General features: G+C 45.9%; 1 protein-coding gene across 1 annotated transcript in view; it reads right to left on the bottom strand.

The window, feature by feature from the left end:
- ppp2r2ba (protein phosphatase 2, regulatory subunit B, beta a) overlaps positions 1 to 18,533 on the bottom strand; it is a 38,549-nt gene that overhangs the window by 19,404 nt on the left and 612 nt on the right. The window lies entirely within an intron of this gene.

Here is an 18,533-nt window from a genome sequence, read left to right as displayed (position 1 = left end):
CAGCAAGGAAACTGCATCAAGGACGGATTTTTCTCACTTCTGGGGAATTCTTTGACAGGCGACAGGCAACTATTGTTAAATGTTGCACTGGCATGTCCTTGCTTTTCTGTCTGTATCGAGACGTGGTTCTCATATGCATCTCATATGCATACTGCCATGAATACATGGTAGTAAAACGTCCTTCAGCTTCACAGGAAGCGCATGACAAGGCACATTTCTTTTTGCGTTTCTACGCGAGAGCCGGAGCTGCGAGTTCTCGGTTTGGTGGAAAATGTGAAAAAAGAGGGAGAGAAAGGACAGCCAGAGAGATAATTTGGAAGGGCAGAGCAGAGTGATGAGGAAGAGGAAGAAGGGAGCAACAAAGAGGTGCAGAGGATCTTGAAGGGGGGGGGGGGGCTGAGGTTCATTAATTAGATTAGTTGAGCGGCCGTATGCGCCGCTTTATGGTGAGATCTCATTTCCATGCTGAGTTTAATAACACAACACACAACAAGCCTTCATCTGATCTCTGATGTGTGCGGGAGTGTGTGTGTGTGTGCGAATGTGTGTGTGTGTGTGTGTGTGTGTGTGTGTGTGTGTGTGTGTGTGTGTGTGTGCGTTGCCACCAGTGTGGCTGCACAAGCAGTGCGTCCCCAGTCTTATCGACTCACTTTACCCTAAATCTCTCAGGCCCCACAAAGGGACTGAGTATCTGTTGTGCACGAGCCCAGGCACTGACACGCACACACACACTGACACACACACACACACACACAGCAGCAGCAGCAGCAGCGGTAGCGGCAACAGCAATAAAGAGGCTGTGGAGCCCCCTCAGCTAAATGCATTAACTCTCTAATCCACAGGACCATTTGCACAGCCAATCCTCTGCCCCTCTGCTAATGGGGATCTGGCTGTGAGAGTGGTGGGCTGGTCACAGTGCAAAAAAAAAAAAAAATGGGAAGAAGGGAGACCTTCCTACACATGCTATTTTACACCCCATCACCCACCGCCCTGCATCTCCATTGGAATATCACAGGGTGTGCAAGCGGGGTTTGAAAGGGGGGGGGGGGGCGGGCGCTGACCCGCACGCCTCCAATATTTGCAGTTCCCTGCTTCCCCCCCAATGCGCCCAAACTTCGCAATACTTGACCCCTCCCCACTTACCCCACCACCACCACCGCTAGACACCAGCACTCCCAATCTCCATCAATATTTAAACAGGGTCTTCGGAGGACAAAAGGAAACACTCGGCGCTCCTCTTCCGCAGCGGCTAAGTTACAGCCGAGCGGCAACGAGCGAACGGAGTTTAAATGGAATCGCCGAAACAATGGATTTGGCGGAATGAAACCGCGACGGATGAAAGCTTCAGGTTTTGTCTGATTTCCGAGGGAGGTGGTTGACGAAGAGTGGAGGTGGGGGGGGGGGGGAGCAGCGCGAGGGCCACGGGTGAGAGGCAGACATTTGACTGTATAATGAAGGAATAAGCAGAGAGCGCTGCCTCGCTAATAACAGCCACCCACCTCCCTCCCTCTACTGTCTCATTCCCCGGGTATATATGCTAAGCCTCTCCTCCTCTTAACCCCCTTTTTCCCCACTTTCATCCCGCCACTCTGCGCCTCCGAAATCTAGACCAGCGGGCGACGGCATCTCGGGAGCAACACTCTCGCTTGATACCAATTCTGCTTTTTTAAATTGAATTCAGTCGCACGGCTTGACAGGGGATCCCAGGTCGATGCAAATATCATTTCCCACCACCTTAACTCCCAAGTCCTCAAGTTGCCGCACCCCCCCCACAGCTCATTTATCATTCCCCTCCTCCGGACGTGCTCGCTGGCTCGCTCGCTGCTTTCGGCGAGGAGGCCGACACGGTGACGGCGCGTCTAACGCCGCAACTGCAGCACGTCAAAGGCTTGCGGAAAACGCTCGAGGGGCCTCCTGGAATTGGAGAGCGTGTCCTCAATTCTCCTCGATCGTACGGACAAAGTGGGTTAAATTAGGCTCCGGACGCCCAAACATAGGGGCCCAATCACACGGCAATGATATTTTAGTCACGCCCAATTGCCTCCCCTGATGTGTGGTAATTGTTTGACCCGCAGAGGCGGCGAAGACAGCGCCGTCTACATTCCGAGCGCGGCGCGTGCACACGCCAGCGCCAGACGTTTGACCGCCCAGCAGCAGCTGCGCGGCTAACCCGTCTCGACGCAACGCAATTACGCTTCACCTTAACAGCAATTCCCCTCGTATCTCAAGATTACAGTCGGTGATGTATTGCTCACCAGAGTATCGGCTTTGAATAGGGTGAGATATTGATTATTTCTGTCTTGTTAATCCAGCAAATGAAATTCAAGAGAAATCTTTACAAAGTCTGTCGAGCACCAATATTGTTAATTATATTTAGTGTGGATATAAATATTGGAACTTAAGCAGAAAATGAAGAATGACTCAGTGAATTAAACTAATTACAGCCAGACAATTGAATTGCAGCCCAGATACATTATTTCCATTTACACTGAGGGAACATTAGCTACAATATTGCCCCAAATAGATCCATGCAATGGAATGAATTGAGTGTAGGAGTTGGTGAACAATTGCCTTGAAGGGAAAGTATCCCAATGCAGCAACTTGTGATAGTGACAAAATGACACAGTCTGAAAAGAATATGTTAAGGTCAAAATTCTCTCCATACTGGATGAAAGTAAACATTCTGTCTTACAATTTATTGTCTTCCAACTGAATGCCTTTTCTTAAAGTAAAGTTTAGGGAAAGGAGACCTAAGTAAAATATTGGCCAATAATTTAAGAGCGAGTAAAGAAAGTGAGGATTTTCTTGAATTACTTTCTTCATCTCTAGTGGCCTCGGATTAAATATGGGCAACAAAATCCTCTTTACTGTCTGTCATAATTGGACATGCCATCCCTCGGCGAGGCGAGCGATATGAGGGCGGCAGCTAAGCAGCAAAGTGGTCACGGTCACAATGAACGCTGCCTCTTGGCCGGGGTTTAGAATTAGTTGCGCGAGATTCTCCCTCCAAACAGTTATTGTCTTCCATTAGCAATGCAACCCACCCTGGTATTAAGAACAGCTAAACACATGAGGGGTAATAGGATTGCCCTGGCAGTCCATCTGTCAGGGGACTGAGCAGCAGCAAACCCCAGGGATGCGGCACCCTGGCCTGGACACACCTGCTTAGACCGCCCACTCTTCACTTGTGATATTTTATTTAGCGTTGCAATGCGTACAGTAGTACAGTATTTGCCGTGTAAAGGAGATTCATCTGTGTTTGGGTTTAAATGGCAAAAGGAGAAAACCAGAATCATCCTCAGCAACAACAAAATGTGCAACAGCACAAGCTGTAAATATTATCGATCGCTGCTACTGTTCCTTTAATAGAGTACAGATGGAGGTACACGGCCGCGGATGGCGAATGAATGGAGCGCACGGCAGGGTGGGGGAGGAACAGGAAGGGGGAATCTTGGCCCCTGGAAGAGGGAAGGTGAAAGAAAGATAAAAAAAATAAAAAAAAGATGGGTGTATAGTTTTGGTAGAGGGCATTAAATCAGGCCTAGGGGTCGTCCCTAAATCGGCCGGCTTCACCCCTGGTGTCATTCCAATTACATCAGGATGAGGCTAATGCTCCATAGCTGGGAGACTTCAAACTGGAGACTGGTGGCTTTTCTGTTTCTCTGTGGTTCCCTCTTCCTCTCTCTCTCTCTCTGCTCTCTCTCTCACTTCCCCCTCCCCCAACCTCGCTCTCCTCTGTTTGCCTCCCTTGGTAAAGATTTAATTGAAAAAAAAAATACATATATCCAATGATTAGCTCTGGAAGTGAAAATTAATTAACTGCAATGGCTTTGCTGCAGCGCTGTTATTGCACTGGATTGCCATCCCCGCACAGGTCTGCAGATATGCGTATGACCCACATGGATATCTACAATGGGCAGGTATCCCGTTGCAAAAAAAAAAAAAAAAACACACACCAGGTTTATCTTTCACGCACGGCGGTTTTCAAAGGCGCAAAAAATATTCATATGAATCCAGGGCATACACACATTGCAGATTCATTCTGGGTTTGTGAGTACACGGTCTAGCCTCGCTGAAGGAAAATTATGCTACTTAACAGAAAATCATTGCGTCGTCCCTCTCCGGTTGCTAGGAAACAGCGATTGGGAAAAGCCGTGCCATGCAGCACAACAGCTGCCTCCGTAATTGCACAATTAAAAAACTTAAAATCTCGTTATTTCGGCCATACTCATCTCAATAACAGTTCAAGCACATCCCAACACGTTTTCTACCGGTTGGGTTAATGGGAGGAACATGGGGAGTGGGAGAGCGGGGAAGGGGGGTTGGGGCGACACGCTCCACACGGGGGTGGAAATCATTAGTGAAATGATCGGCGGTGCGCGCACGGCCGAGGGTCCAAGAAACGCAACCCAACTGCGCGCGACTCTCCTTGTGCCGGTCACAAAGCTCGGCTGGACACTGCGTGTGTGTGTGTGTGTGTGTGTGTGTGTGTGTGTGTGTCTTTAAGTGCGCTATATTTATCCTACTGTAATTTCCTCTCGGTGGACGGATGAAAAACCAGCAAGTGGAAAGTAGGTTAAGCAGGTTAGTGGAGGGACTACAAAGCCACCTCCCCATACATGACCATAGAGCCATGCACGGCTTCTTTTCAGCACCGTGGACAGCTCTTCACAGAGCACCAGGCTGGAAGTGGAACAGAAACTGGGTTATGAGAAATCTGCCCTGAAAATCACAGGCATCAGCTATGTTTTCGTTGCAAAAGCAGCTCAAAAATGGAGCAGTTCGGACAAGAGGACCTTGCGCAATCATACAATTTAGTGACCTGTGCTATAGAGCTTCTCATAGAGTACAGAATCATTTCATAGGATATCAATATTAACAACGTAACTGTATCATTACCGGCATAGCTTTAACATGCATTAACCACTTGACCTACATTTGAAAAAGACCCCTTTTAGCCTCACCTCTCAAACTCAATGCTTCACTTTGTTGGTTGTTACCCATACGCAGTACCACGTTTTCTTTTTGCAATAATCGATTTTCTCATGTTTCTTCTTATTCCTCATCCATCTTGAAAAGCACAAGTCTGAATTGCTTGTTGTCCTTCAGCAGGAACCTATCAGCAAGTTGTGGCAAAAGCATGAAAAAGATTTAGCTGTGTAGACCACAGAAGAAAACAGAGAACTAGCTATCGCAAGCCGTAAATAACGATTGTTTGCATTTTCTCATTAAAGTAACACAGAAATTACCTAAATATATGTTGGATATGCTTCTGACTGGCCTAGACAGAAGTTTAGTTGATTATCAGCAGCTCTACATTTTCAGCCACTCAGTGTGCAAGACATTACAGAGCTTTGATCAAATGCCGAAGCAGGACGTCAACATGCTCACAGCCAGCAGCAGTTTAGCTTGTTTACCGTCTTAGCTCCAGCTTGTTTGCAAGCAGCCAATTATCAGCGAACACAACACAGCTATACTGACTTTAGACATAGGCTGCTTGAGGTTCACAGGTATGGAGAGTCGTATTTAAAATAACAATAACCGTAATAATGTTACGCTGATTTTACTTGATTTTAGTTCAAATCAAACAAAGCAAGATAGTGATAGATTTATTTGTATGTATTTTAGAAATGAAATGACAATGAAGAACGCAATCAGCAAGTTGTTCACTATAAATGGAGTTATCATCAGTCACATAGAAACAATGTCATGCATTTCAAAAACACAACTTAAGACAGTCAATGCCAAGTGCAGGCTTGCTGTCTTGATTGCCTTTTTGCCCTTATCCAGCTCCACAGTAGCTACCCTGAAAAGACAGATTAGCTCTGTTCCACAAGAGTTCATGTTGGAATAAGAAGAGCAGTGGCGTGGAACCGGCCTGACCCCTGCATCTGAGCTCGTCCTCTCCCTCTTTCCCCTCCGCAGCTTTCCAGGGAGACCTCAGTCATGTTTCAACCAGCCCCATGTGGCACAGGAACATGTTCTCTTTGCACCTTGGCTCGAGACCCCCTCTTGCACACACACTCGAGCACACAATGGAGGACTGACACACACACACACACACACACAGCTTTATTACAAACAGCCCTCACGCGCGCTCCGTCAACAACAAAGATAAACACATGCGAGCGTGTCACACTTAAAGGCTGTAATCTCCAGGAAAATCCCATTTGGCAGAGCAGCTGCCAGTAAGGATCACGGATAGACTGCAGTCATGGTGCCCACGGGGTGGCAAGCTGTCCATCCACACACTCACACACACACAGACTATTCCATCAAGTGAACACAGACGCATGCGTGCGCGTGAGCGTGCACGTTTTGAAGACGGGCTCAAGGTGGGATCAGGCCCCACCACTGCGATGATAAATTTGCACCACTTGTTTTAATGGGAACACGTCAATTGGCTCAACAAGCCGGTTTCTCATTTGAACGGGGCTTAATTTTTTTATTGCTCCACGTATTGATCTGGCATGAGGGATCTCTGCCGCAGAGTCGCCTCGGGGACTCAGCCTCTCTGACGCCGCAGAGGAGTTGGAGGACGTTGGCTGGCAGGAGTGGTCTGTCCCATCTGTCTGTCTGTCTTGCTGGCGGGTTGTCAAAAACACTTTCCTCTTCTAAAAATAAGAAGGAAATAATCTGCAAAATTTATTATACACATCTATCTATCTATCTATCTATCTGTCTGTCTGTCTTCTATCCATCTATCTATCTATCCATCTATCTATCTATATATATATATATATATATATATATATATATATATATATATATATATATGTATATATATATATATATATATATATATATATATATATATATATATATATATATACATATATCCATCTATCAATCCATCTATCTATCTATATATCCATCTATCTATCCATCTATCTATCTATCTATCCATCTATCTAAAACCCGAACAATAAGAGACGTGCAGGATGACGCATGAGAAAGGTCCTGTACGGCACTGTGGCTTGAAAGCTGATCTTAGAGCTCCATCGTCTGGTAAAAGAAAGCATTACATTTGGAATCTGCGTAAACACCGTTTGCTGACGCAGCTGTTTCACGGCGGGCTGAAAAGAAATGATGCTATCTGGTTTCCGGTGTTTATTTTTTTATTTTTTTATTTTTTAAAGATGAAGGAACCCTCACCCACCTTGCCTCTTCTCAATTGTCTGTCTGACAATACGGGAAAAAACATGCACAACTTGCTTTTTTTTTTTTTTTTTTATTTTTAAAAAAAGGAAAAAAAAAGGGGTGGGGTTGCTGTTTTTTCATTATCTCAGACATATGTTGCAAAATAGGTTTACCTTCACTGCTACTGACAGCCAGCTCTCATTTGTCCATCTCGGATCGAATGTCTCCCAAGGAACTATTTATACCTAAATGTAAGGACAAAGCCACGTTCACGTTTCAATCAATGAAGGAAATGCTTTCTCTCTGGTGCCAGAGACAGTACAATCTTTGGCAATTACAGAACAGAGGAAGAGGCAAAGGTTGCTGGGAACAGGCTCGTCTACTGAGCTGAGCGTCGTTCACGTGCTCTGCCTCCATGTGATGTAACGGCGTCGATACGATGGGATCCATATTTTGTCAACCCTGTGGCCAAAAGAACTGGGCCCAAGCAGAACTCATTTACACAGAGAGGCAGAGGCCACAGGCTGCCAGCTGAGGGCTTTAAGTGCTCTGAGCCCAACAAATCTGCAAGAGGCGGCTGTCAGGTGGGACCTGGACCTCCTTCTCTCCCTCTCTCTCACTCTCTCTCTCTCTCTCTGCGTATTCACCCCAGATGCACGAGGTCACAAATTTGTGTGCCTAAGCAAGTGAGATAATGCATGTGTGCACTTCTGGGGGGGGGGCGGGGGTGTTGTGGAGGAGGGGCTGGTGTGTTTTCTCACACGTGCCAGACGATCAACCGAGAGAGGAAGGTGGAGTCTTGCTTTACAGGCACTCTACAGTGCCTCAGCTGATGCCGAAACAGATGGAGTTGATGGAGATGTTTTGTTTATTGGGTTTTTTTGGGGGGGGGTTTTTATGGAAAAAAGCGCCGTCCAAGTTACCTAACCTGTCCCTGCGGAGCCAGCGCAGCTCGGGGGAAACGCACCGTCACACATTAAACCTCACTTCCCCCCCGCTTTCACACATTGTTCCTCCTGTCTAGGATGTAAAACAGGCAGACAGGCCGCGCTGTGACGGCCCCGTCGCTTAGTGAATGGCCTAACTTTGTGGTAAACAGTAAACACCCCCTGTGCCAGGACAGCCTGGCCTAGCAGCGCATCGTCAATACTAATGACATTAGGACACAGAGTATCGCTATGGAAACCCAGAGGCTCCGGTCTGGACCCGCAAGCCCCCATGCCACCGGAAGATTGAAGGGGGGTTAAAAAAAAAAAAAGGCAGAAAGAAAGAGTGAAGGTAAGAAAACGGTGAAGTGAGCGAGAGCCAAAAGAAAGAGAGGAGGAGGTGAAAGGAAGCTGGAGATGAAGAGGGGGAAGAGGGAAAGGCTGAGCCAAAACGTCAGTGGAGGGGGGGGAGGGGCCTCACTGGCCATCCTTGAAGATGGCTGAGGGCCAGAGCATAGTGCTCGGTGTGAAGACAGGCACGGCAGTGTGCTGCAGCCAAGCCCGAGATTCAACTCGGCCGGAAAAGAGCTGCTGTTTTTTTTTTTTTCTTCCTCCCTCCCCCCCAGCCACCAAATTTGCACTCTCATCCTCTCCCTTACCTCCGAACCCATCATCCCATCCATCAGCCCGCGCGTTCGATCGGCGAACCGCATCGCTCAGACTCAACAACCCTTTCTAACGACGCCCAGAAGGGCCCGGTGAAATACACTCCAGCGTCTGCATCCGTCTAAATCACTGTAGCACCGGCAGCGCTGCTCGGCCGCTTTGTCTTCAGGCACCGTTTCGCCGAGACGTCTGGGACCTTCGAGAAAGAGCAGGACAATGTTCCTCGGAGCAGCCCTGGTTTGAGGTGATGTGTAGGTCAATGCACACACAAGGACAAAAAGAAAAACGACCCTCGTGCTTATTCCATGGAAGTCTTTTAAATGCTTTCATTTTGCTGTACGGTTATTGAACCCAGTCCTTTTACCATGTGAGATACAGAATGCATTCAAACAGCTACGTCTGTAAGCCAAGTTCAAGCTTTTTTGCTTGATCTCAACCCATTCACTAGATAACAAGCTATGCAGTATCTCTACACCAAAAATGTTTTTGTTTTTTTTGTAGACTAAAAAAAATATGTCATTCAAAAGTCACCCTGTGAACATTTTGTGAAAAAGCTAAAACTACAAAAAAATAACTCTTTTGGGAGGTCTATATACTGTAGGGCTATATAGGAATGTCAGTATGCACAACGCCTGTAGCAGACTTGACCTCTGACCTTTGATGACTAATTTGTCGCAAATATAAATATATATCGAAATATTTGGCTGGCCATCACTGAGCTTGCGTTGGCAACTTCATTTGAATATCATTATGTACAGGAGGCTGTCTTCTGGGTAAATGCTTATCATATTTGTATAATTCCTTACTGTGAACCTCCAGTAGTAGCACGGTTAGCTCTAAACTCTAAAACATTATTCTTCTTATTTGCTGCCTGGACCTGGAATAATTTGTCCCTTCATCAGTCCCTGACCTCTCACTCACTCCGACTTCCACTAGCGACGTTAACAACGCATTTAACTAGAAAATGCAATTGCAAATTTGATCTGTCTATTGTGTTTTCCTATTATTGGAACTGGTGTGCTGAAAGGACTAGAAATCATTTTATTAAAGGCCAACACAGGTGAAATTAAAAAGCTGCCAGACAATTATTTAGCTGCAGCACAATGTAACTCCCTATTGAATTATTTTATGCTACACTTTAATGCATTTTTTTGCAGAGCTGATTGTTGTATACATTAAATGAATTGCAGTTCAATTGTGAGCAAAAAAAAAAAACAAAAACAAAAAAAACTGCTGTGTTTTCTCATTTGGAGTCCTTATCCAATTATTCAACGCAGCCTGGGAGTCTCTCGAGTCTGCCTGTGAATATATCAAGCAAATAGGATAATCATTACTCATCCTACAGAGTCACATCTGCGCAGTCCCAGTGGGCAGGAGGGAAAGGTGGACGTGCAGAGTGGCTACTGTGTCAGAGGTACTTCGGATTTGCTGAGGCTCCAGTGAGCCGCAGATGGTCAATAGTGCTCTTCAGCAGCAGCGAACACATTTAGACTTGAACGAAACAAACTGCTCAGGCAAAGCGACCCAGAAACAACTGAGAGTGAATCATACTGTCACAAATTTAGGACTCAAGAAAATACTGAAATACGACCTATGATCTAATTTAGGCGACACAGTGGTGCAGTGGTTAGCGCTGCCGTCTCACAGCAAGAAGGTCGTGGGTTCGATTCTGGACCTGGAGCCTTTCTGTGTGGAGTTTGCATGTTCTTCCTGTGTCTGCCTGGGTTCCCTCCCACAGTCCAAAAACGTGCTTGTGAGGTGAATTGGAAACTCTAAATTGTCCTTAGGTGTGTATGTGAGTGCGAATGGTTGTTTGTCCCCATGTGGCCCTGCGATGAACTGGTGACTCATCCAGGGAGTCACCCTGCCTTTGCTCTATGGCAGCTGGGAGAGGCTCCAGCAGACCCCCACGACCCTGAGCTCAGGAAGAAGCGGGTATTGAAAACGCATGGATGGATGGATAATGGATTTGTGATGTGTTGTCATGACAAATGTACTGATAATTTTCAAACCTTTATTACACTTACTGCTCAAAACTCACACCTTTTGAAAGTGGAAATGTGTGCTAAAGTGAGCAGGATTGAATAACATTTAACACTGCAATGTATATTGAAAAAAGAGGAACATTGCCTCAATTTCTGACTGCGCAAACTTGTCGGATAGTTATCCCAGTTCTAAACAAATCACACAATTATTGGCTGTAGAAAAATCCCAGGCAAATTGGTTACAAATTGATGATGTGTTTTAATTTCCAAATGATAAAAAGGCACATGGACAGATGATGTTTTGTTCCTGCCTGACACAGAGAAGTATAAATTATAAAGCCACTCTGGCAGACGGAATGAGAGTTGCGCTGCTGATTCATGACTCACTGCATGACATCATGTTCCTAGCGTCACTTCAGAGGATTGTTCACTGCGCACGCAGTAAAGAGGAGACTCGGAGCGACGACAGCAGACTGGTACTTCGTGTACTGCTGCCCCGCTACCTCCTCATGCTGTTTTATGAAGTTCCGTGTGCTGTGCTTGGAGCACCATTCACAGCAGAACAGTAAAGCCCTTCACTGCCTCGCTGGTTTCAGGCACGATGTCGTATCGCTCTTTCTCTCTCGGGACCACTGTACTCTGTCCGTGGTGCTGACTCACAGAAAATATACAACAAGCGGCTCTCTGTCTGTGGCCCGGCTTTGGTTTTTTGTTTTTTTTTGGGGGGGGGCTGCGTTTCAGCTTCGCTTCTCTGTATCGACTGCGTTACTCGAGGTTCAAAAGCGAGACAGCATCGGCTCGGCAACAATGAAGAGCTATTTTCAGACAGACGCTGAGAACTACGCTGGAAACCTAAAGCCACATCCATTTGGGTGGCAGCCAGCGGGGTATGTCCTGCAGCGCATTACTCTATCTCTCACCTCTGGTCCTGCACTTTGACTCCATGCAGCGTTTTAGCTGGGTCTGAGCATGTGTGCAATTACTACCCCAGTGCACTTTGCCCCAGGATGGGCGTGACACCAGATAAGGAATTAAATTAAGGAGTTCTTCCCTGCCCCCCCTGTCTGACAGGACACTGTGCATCCCGTTCAACCTGGACAATGACTCCTCCCCCCAAGGGAACACTAACATCTAGGTGAAGTTGCCAGAACTAATCCAATACCGCTGGTCTCCGGCTCCTCCTCTTGATATAATCTTGTTTAAATATCGCAGATGCATAAGTTGGTTGTAACCTGCTTCTCCTTACTGATACTGACACAATAACCCGATTTTAATTCCAATGCTTTTTAAAAAAATAAGTTCATGACCTTAGCTTCAAACAAACCTAAATAAGTCAGGAAAGAAAGACAAATATTTCATATTATTGACAAACATATTTGTTTTTTGTATTTCAAAAATACCACAACTCTGACACTCCAATTGCAGGTTTCTTTGTGCAGCTGTGGATAATCACACAGCTTGACTTCACCCTGATCCACATCCCCACTCTAAAGCCTCACCAAATTGGATCAAGTGCTGCTAAACCAGACCACCACTCACAATTGTAATAAAGAGACATGTATTAAATACATCAGGAATTTGTTTTGTCCTCTCATCAACAAATGTGTCAATAATTCAAGGTATCGGTGTGTTTGTCTTGGCCTTGATTCAGCCAGTGAACGTGTCTCGACATAAAAACGCGTGGAACTTTGTAAACCTCAAAGCTGGCTGTTTAACGCCGAAGACAAATGGCTCAGGCAGCAGGGGTGACACACAACAGTGCAGTGGCACCTTGCAGTGCACCGAGTGATGTTTTCGGCCACCTGGGGGCAGCGGAGACAATCTGTGACCAAACAACAAATGAACTTTGCCAACAGCGTCCATGTCCGACAGTTTTCTGACATCATGGAGCAACAACTAGCATTTTTGTCACCGACCACAGAATAACAAAAGCCTGTTCTAATGCACTTGTACAGCAGAGTAAACTGGTTGACTTAATTAGAACAAAAAAAGCACAATAGGTCTATCGTTAATTACTAAGTGAGCCAGTAGTGAAATCGACCACGACTATATTAATGCCAAAGTAACTGCATCTGCTCTGTTATAGGACACATCTTTCTTCATCTCAGCTGCATCATTGTAAATATGTCACTATATCAGCTGCTGTAACACTTTATGTTGTTATATTTCCCCCAGCACCATTTGTTCCTCTAACCAATCACACATCTGCCTCTCTGCTGCACACCCTCATTAAATATTCATCCAAACTCCTGGAGTCTCTTCCTCTAAATTCACAGCTTCAAAAGACGTCGACACAAACAGCAATGGGTTGTTTTTTTTTTTTTAAAAGACCAACAGTGGGTATGCAGAGCGTCCTTTATCTTCATTCGGGTGAGTTGAAGTTTAGTTGGTTCAGTTGCCGGTGAAACATATTCATATAAACAAATGCAGTGTCCCAAAAAAGTTGACATCATTTTAAAAGCAATTATCTTGAAAACTGCTACGTCTAGCACAATGAAATCGAACAGTTTAGGTGTTGGAACATCATAAGTTAATATGGGACCGATTTCATATGTGCACCGCTGGGTGTGCCGTGTCACAACTGGGCGCAAAATGACTTCTCTCTGGGAGTGAACGGCACGGCTCAACCTGAAAACAGAACAAAAATAACACATTCAATATAACATTCTGATCTGTTTCTATACATTCTGTGACAATTTAAGGTTATTTCAACAAATATTATTGGCCTGCCAAATGATGCCAATTTTTTTGGGGACACCCTGTATATGGCTGGTTAAATTGTTGATGAAGAAACAACTGCAAACTGTAAAATCTACTTCTGAAATCTGATTTGCTCTTTTAGAATTTAGATTTTCTAGAACTTTATAGTTGATTCATTTAATTTAATTTACATTTAATAATAGTATCACCCAACACATGCATTATTAATTATTCTTATTATTCTTTATTTTTGCATGCAGAGTTTGACAATGACTTTCTATCACAGCAGTTGCAATAGCAGCAGTGCAGTAACCCTGTGTTGCTTTTCCGCCAGGGTCCTTCATAGAAGCACAAAGACAAATGGGAGGTGGGCCAGACAAAAGGAAGCCCTTTCTGATGTTCTATATATATACACCTCAATCCCAATAGCAGCCTCTGCCTCTGCGCAGCTGCCTGCCACCTGAAGCAGAGGCCCAGCAGTCCAGCTCAATAAGGAGCCTCTTTGTCTGCCTCTGCAGCTCCCAACAGGGAAATAGTGGAAGCTGCAAAAAACAAAAGCGTTCAAACGCCGGCACTCGCTGTCTAGATAGCGACCAGAGGTGCAACAACATCTGCTGTTCCAAACAAGGTGAAGCGGCGATATAGGAGAAGGGCAGAATGTTTATCTTTACAGTAACGGATACACTACCTCCTGGCAGGCTGCGGGAGAGGGGAGAAAGCCAGGGCAGTGAACGCAACACGCTCCTCTGTCTCACTTTCATGTCGACTCGCTGCGGCGACGTCGCAGGAAGTGTTTGAGGTTACGTGAGACTGCAGATGATCGCCGTGTGAGAGGCGGACGGGTGTGCCGAGCCGCTCGTCTCGCTGTGCGGAGGACAACAGGGTGCTCGGTTCCCACGGGCTCTCCACATCCACCTGGCCAGATTCAAAGGACGCGTTTCGCACCGCTAGCTGCTCGACGGCGCCTGTGTTTCACAACGCCGCTCACAGCTTTTAAGTGAACCGCCAGCTTTTATCTTAACCGCCTTCTCCTCAGCCGTTTGTCACCTATTATATCATTTCAAAATAAAAACGTGGCTCTTTGGTATTGAGAGTATCCGCCCGAAACCACACCAGTCTGTCAGCTATCCATTTACAAAACCATCCACAACCTTTGCAGTCACCAATCTAACCTGAAACACAGGCACGTCGTTGCCACCATTCCATTCCAATTTCCTGCAGTGGCGCTGCATCACCTCCCCCCCTAATGAGAATAGCAAAACAAACACTGAAAATGTGTGATGAAACTCAGTGTTTACCTTTAACATGCCTGTGAGCAGATTCGTCACCAGGGCATAATGAGTGTGCGCAGACATCAACAAGAAATTTCTAATTCTGGATCCAAGTGCTGCATAAGAATTGGGGCTGAAGTCTTCTTATGAACGATTAATTCCAGGATTAGTAGCTGAACTACTGCACATCAGAAAAGTGGATCACTGCTAATGTCACGGGGTGGCGTTTAGACAGCCAAAACTGACCGCTGTCGGGCATTGCAGCAAAGTCTGTGAAGCATTTGAAGCGTTTATTATTTTGACAAAGTTGATAAGACAGCGCTTCTCGCAAGCAGGTGCCAATTTATACAGCCAGCAGGCATAGAGCTGCAGCACAGACAGTGGAACCATGATGACTGCAAACAAATTGGCTGAAAAATATAAGAAATAAAAACTATTAACTGCTGATGAAAGTAAAGTTGAAATGGTGTGGTGGCGATACTGTGGGCCATCATTTGAATCCCCTCTTCATTCTTATTTAAATGCATCAGAAACTACTTTTGACCAACTGCAGCAATGACATTATGTGTCCCAATCACCAAAGTTAAATCAATTCATAGCATTTGTTTGCTGCTACAACAGGACAGGTAAAACAAAATCAATATTTTCTTCCAACAGCATAACTTAAATCAACCACTCCATCTGACACGTTTTGCAAAGCCTAACGTGCTCAAACAATTCTTCACATCACTTTAAGTCCACACCTCCATGTGGCAATAGCCTGCTGCAGAAACAGCTGCATCTCTTCAGTCTAACATTTTTTTTAAGCCTCAAGATGAAACTCCGCTGATGTCATGGTGAGGTCATCAAGGCCAGTGATGCGGAACAAACTTTTAAACGACATCCGGGAGCAATATGGCATTAAGAATAGAAGTCAGGATATCCCTCTGCAGCAGGCAGGCAACACGGGTGCAGCCTTCCCCTTTAAGGACATTCTGTTTTTCCCCATCGCGTTTTTCTCTGGGAAAACACGTCGGCTCGACTGACTAAAGACTGACATTTCATTTCATCCCCTTCCTTCCTTCCCTTTGAGCGCCGATTTGTTCCCCCGCTCTTCCATCTTTCTTCCCTCACCTCCTCCGTGCAGGAAAAGCTGACCGAACTGCAACGGGGGGTGGAAGTCACGTGTGTGTGTGTGTGTGTGTGTGTGTGTGTGTGTGTGTGCGAGCACGAGGATGCCTCTTGAGCGTGCGTGTGTTTTATTTAGGGTGCCTGTCCCCGGCGACGTGCAAGGACGGGGCGACCAGGAGGGGGTGTGCTGTGAGCTGCGAAGTGGGTGTCTGTCACGGATAACAACAACAACACGGCAGGAGCTACGATAACGGCATAACTCCGCTCTTGTGTACACCGCCGTCACCCCGCCAACCCTAAAAAAAAAAAGAAAAAAAGAAAGCCAACTCGCTGCCATACGTCGTCAAAGTCCCGACAGAAGTCCCCCTCAGGCGTCGCCATGACAAGCTCGCTGCTCTTCTGATGAATAAAACAGCAAAAGAACAATGGAAATAAAGTGCGGATACACACACGAGTACATGCGACAAAAAGATGAAAATGTCGACGTGGCAGAGGCTTTTTTGTAAGCGATGCTACCTTAAAAATTCATGTCTCTGTTCTCCCTTTTTTTCTTTTTTTTCTTTTTTACTCGTCAGACCAAAGCCAATAGTGTACCAGCAGGAAACGGGGCAGGGCTGGCCGGCCGGCCCTGTTGACTGATCGCAGGCAGAGATGTGGGGAGGCGTCAGCTGGGAACATACAGTCCACCATGAGTCAAACACGGGAGAGCAGCAGAAGGCACGCACACACACACACGCACACACACGCAAGCACGCACGCACTTTCAGCGGCGCTTAATCCATCACATCTCAACTGACAGAAAATGGATCACCAGGGAGAGGAGGAAAAAAAAGACCATAAAAAATACACTAAAGCCACACTGGGGCGTTTGAACACTCACACAGGGGGAAACACAAACATTTAAACCAACACACTTAGCCAACACGCTCGCGGTGCAACAACCCTCAGAGACTGGACCCAGGTGAATCCGAGCGGCGCTGGCACACACCGTTCATCACTACGGTGGCCCAGATAAACAAATAAATTACACACACACGCAGGCAGGCAGGATGCGGTCCAGTGCAATGCTTATATAATGTTGTTGGTCTTTCTTTTTTTTTTCTCTCTCTCTCTCTCTCCTACTGGCATGCTGACTGCACACTCATCTTCCCCGTGGTGAACTCTGCTCTGCCCCGTACTGGATATGAATGCTGGGAGGAGATGTTAAAGGGTGACAGGAAGGGGGGAGGAGGGGTGAGGCTTCCGCAGAGTTCCCATCAGCCTCCTCGGGAGCAGCAGGTCTGATGGGAGCGGAAAAACCTCAGGAACAAGGTCACGGCAGGCGCAGACAAACTCCGAGCTAAATTGTTTGGACCCCTTTTTTTTGCGCTGCGCCTCCAAACACGTGCGGCAGCCAGGAGAGAGCCGCACGGATGAGGCGACCTATGTCATGTCACTAAGGCATCATAATTCTGAGGTTGTCTGCTGTGTCATCACAGACCGCCTGAATGCAGCACATGAGACCTCGTCTCTCTCTCTCTCTCTCTCTCTCTCTCTCTCTCCCTGTTTCTCGCTCACTGGGCGCAACTGCTTCATATTTCTCCAGGCGGAGAGCAACATAGGAGCGAGTATCATATTACTGAGGTTGAGAGCTTCAGCACCAGGTTGATTGATCCATTATTTCCTCTGTTATTATGGAGTGTTGACTGGAAGATCCTAGCATGCGCCTCTTTAGATTGAGCAGCTTATTTTTTTTATGACTTACTGTAGTTTGGCACATAGGTACTGTTTCAAAGAGTCAATTTCAATACAAAAAAAATCAAGGATACGTGTGCTTTGCTAAACAAATTAGAATAAATGTAAGGCTTGGGCTCGTATTTTCAAAGACTGCTCAGAGAAAAACACTCAACAGAAACAGTTCGAAACTTTAAAAAAAATGTCATTGAGATTCCATCATATCAGAATAAAATAAGAGGAATTTTTTAAAAGTCATAAATCACAAATCAATTTTCAATTTTACCACATTTCTAAAAGTTAAATGCGTAGGTTCCCAACTTTTTGTGTACATATTCAATGCAAACATTTCTTATCAAAGGACTGCAAGTTTATGATAGATAGATAGATAGATAGATAGATAGATAGATAGATTAGGGTTAGGCTAACCCTCACAGATGTGTGTACATTAAGACCCCCCAGAAGACCCTCCCGCCTCTTGAATGTATATATACAGCATGTAGGTCAGCTCAGCTGTGAAGGGGCCAAGTGGCTCTGACCACCACGCTCTCCACTGCAGACTCCACCACGCTATCATCCCTCCTGTGCCAGAGGGCTGAGGGCAGAGCGCGAACAGGAAAGAGGGCAACCATGCAAAGCTAAATAATGCAGAGGCTCAGTCTCCACATTATGACCTAGTAAATGACTGGTTATACAAACAGTCAGACTCTATCAGGCTGCATCTGACAACACAAATGGCAAGTTTAATCACGCACATTTTATGACCTCACAAATTCCAACTTAAAGACTGTAACTCCCTAGAGTAATAACCATGTGGCCATCACGAACAGTATGGACTGTAGAAATCTTTTTCCACTTTATAGAAATGTCTGTATATCACATGCAGGTGAATAAAGTGTTGGATTGTCCCCCCAAAAAGGCCTGCTGCCTGTAAATACAAAATGTATTAATTTCCTAGCTAAATGAATCTTTGGGCCTGTGTGTTTAAAGATTGGACTTGACCAGGGAGGGGAAAAAAGTGA

Source organism: Nelusetta ayraudi, unplaced genomic scaffold (assembly GCF_046127955.1).
Source record: "Nelusetta ayraudi isolate G7.1 ecotype Tasmania unplaced genomic scaffold, CSIRO-AGI_Nayr_v1 ptg000068l, whole genome shotgun sequence".
Lineage (NCBI taxonomy): Eukaryota > Metazoa > Chordata > Actinopteri > Tetraodontiformes > Monacanthidae > Nelusetta > Nelusetta ayraudi.
The sequence above is the reverse complement of the archived record's forward strand: the minus strand, read 5'-3'. Positions and strand labels throughout refer to the sequence as shown.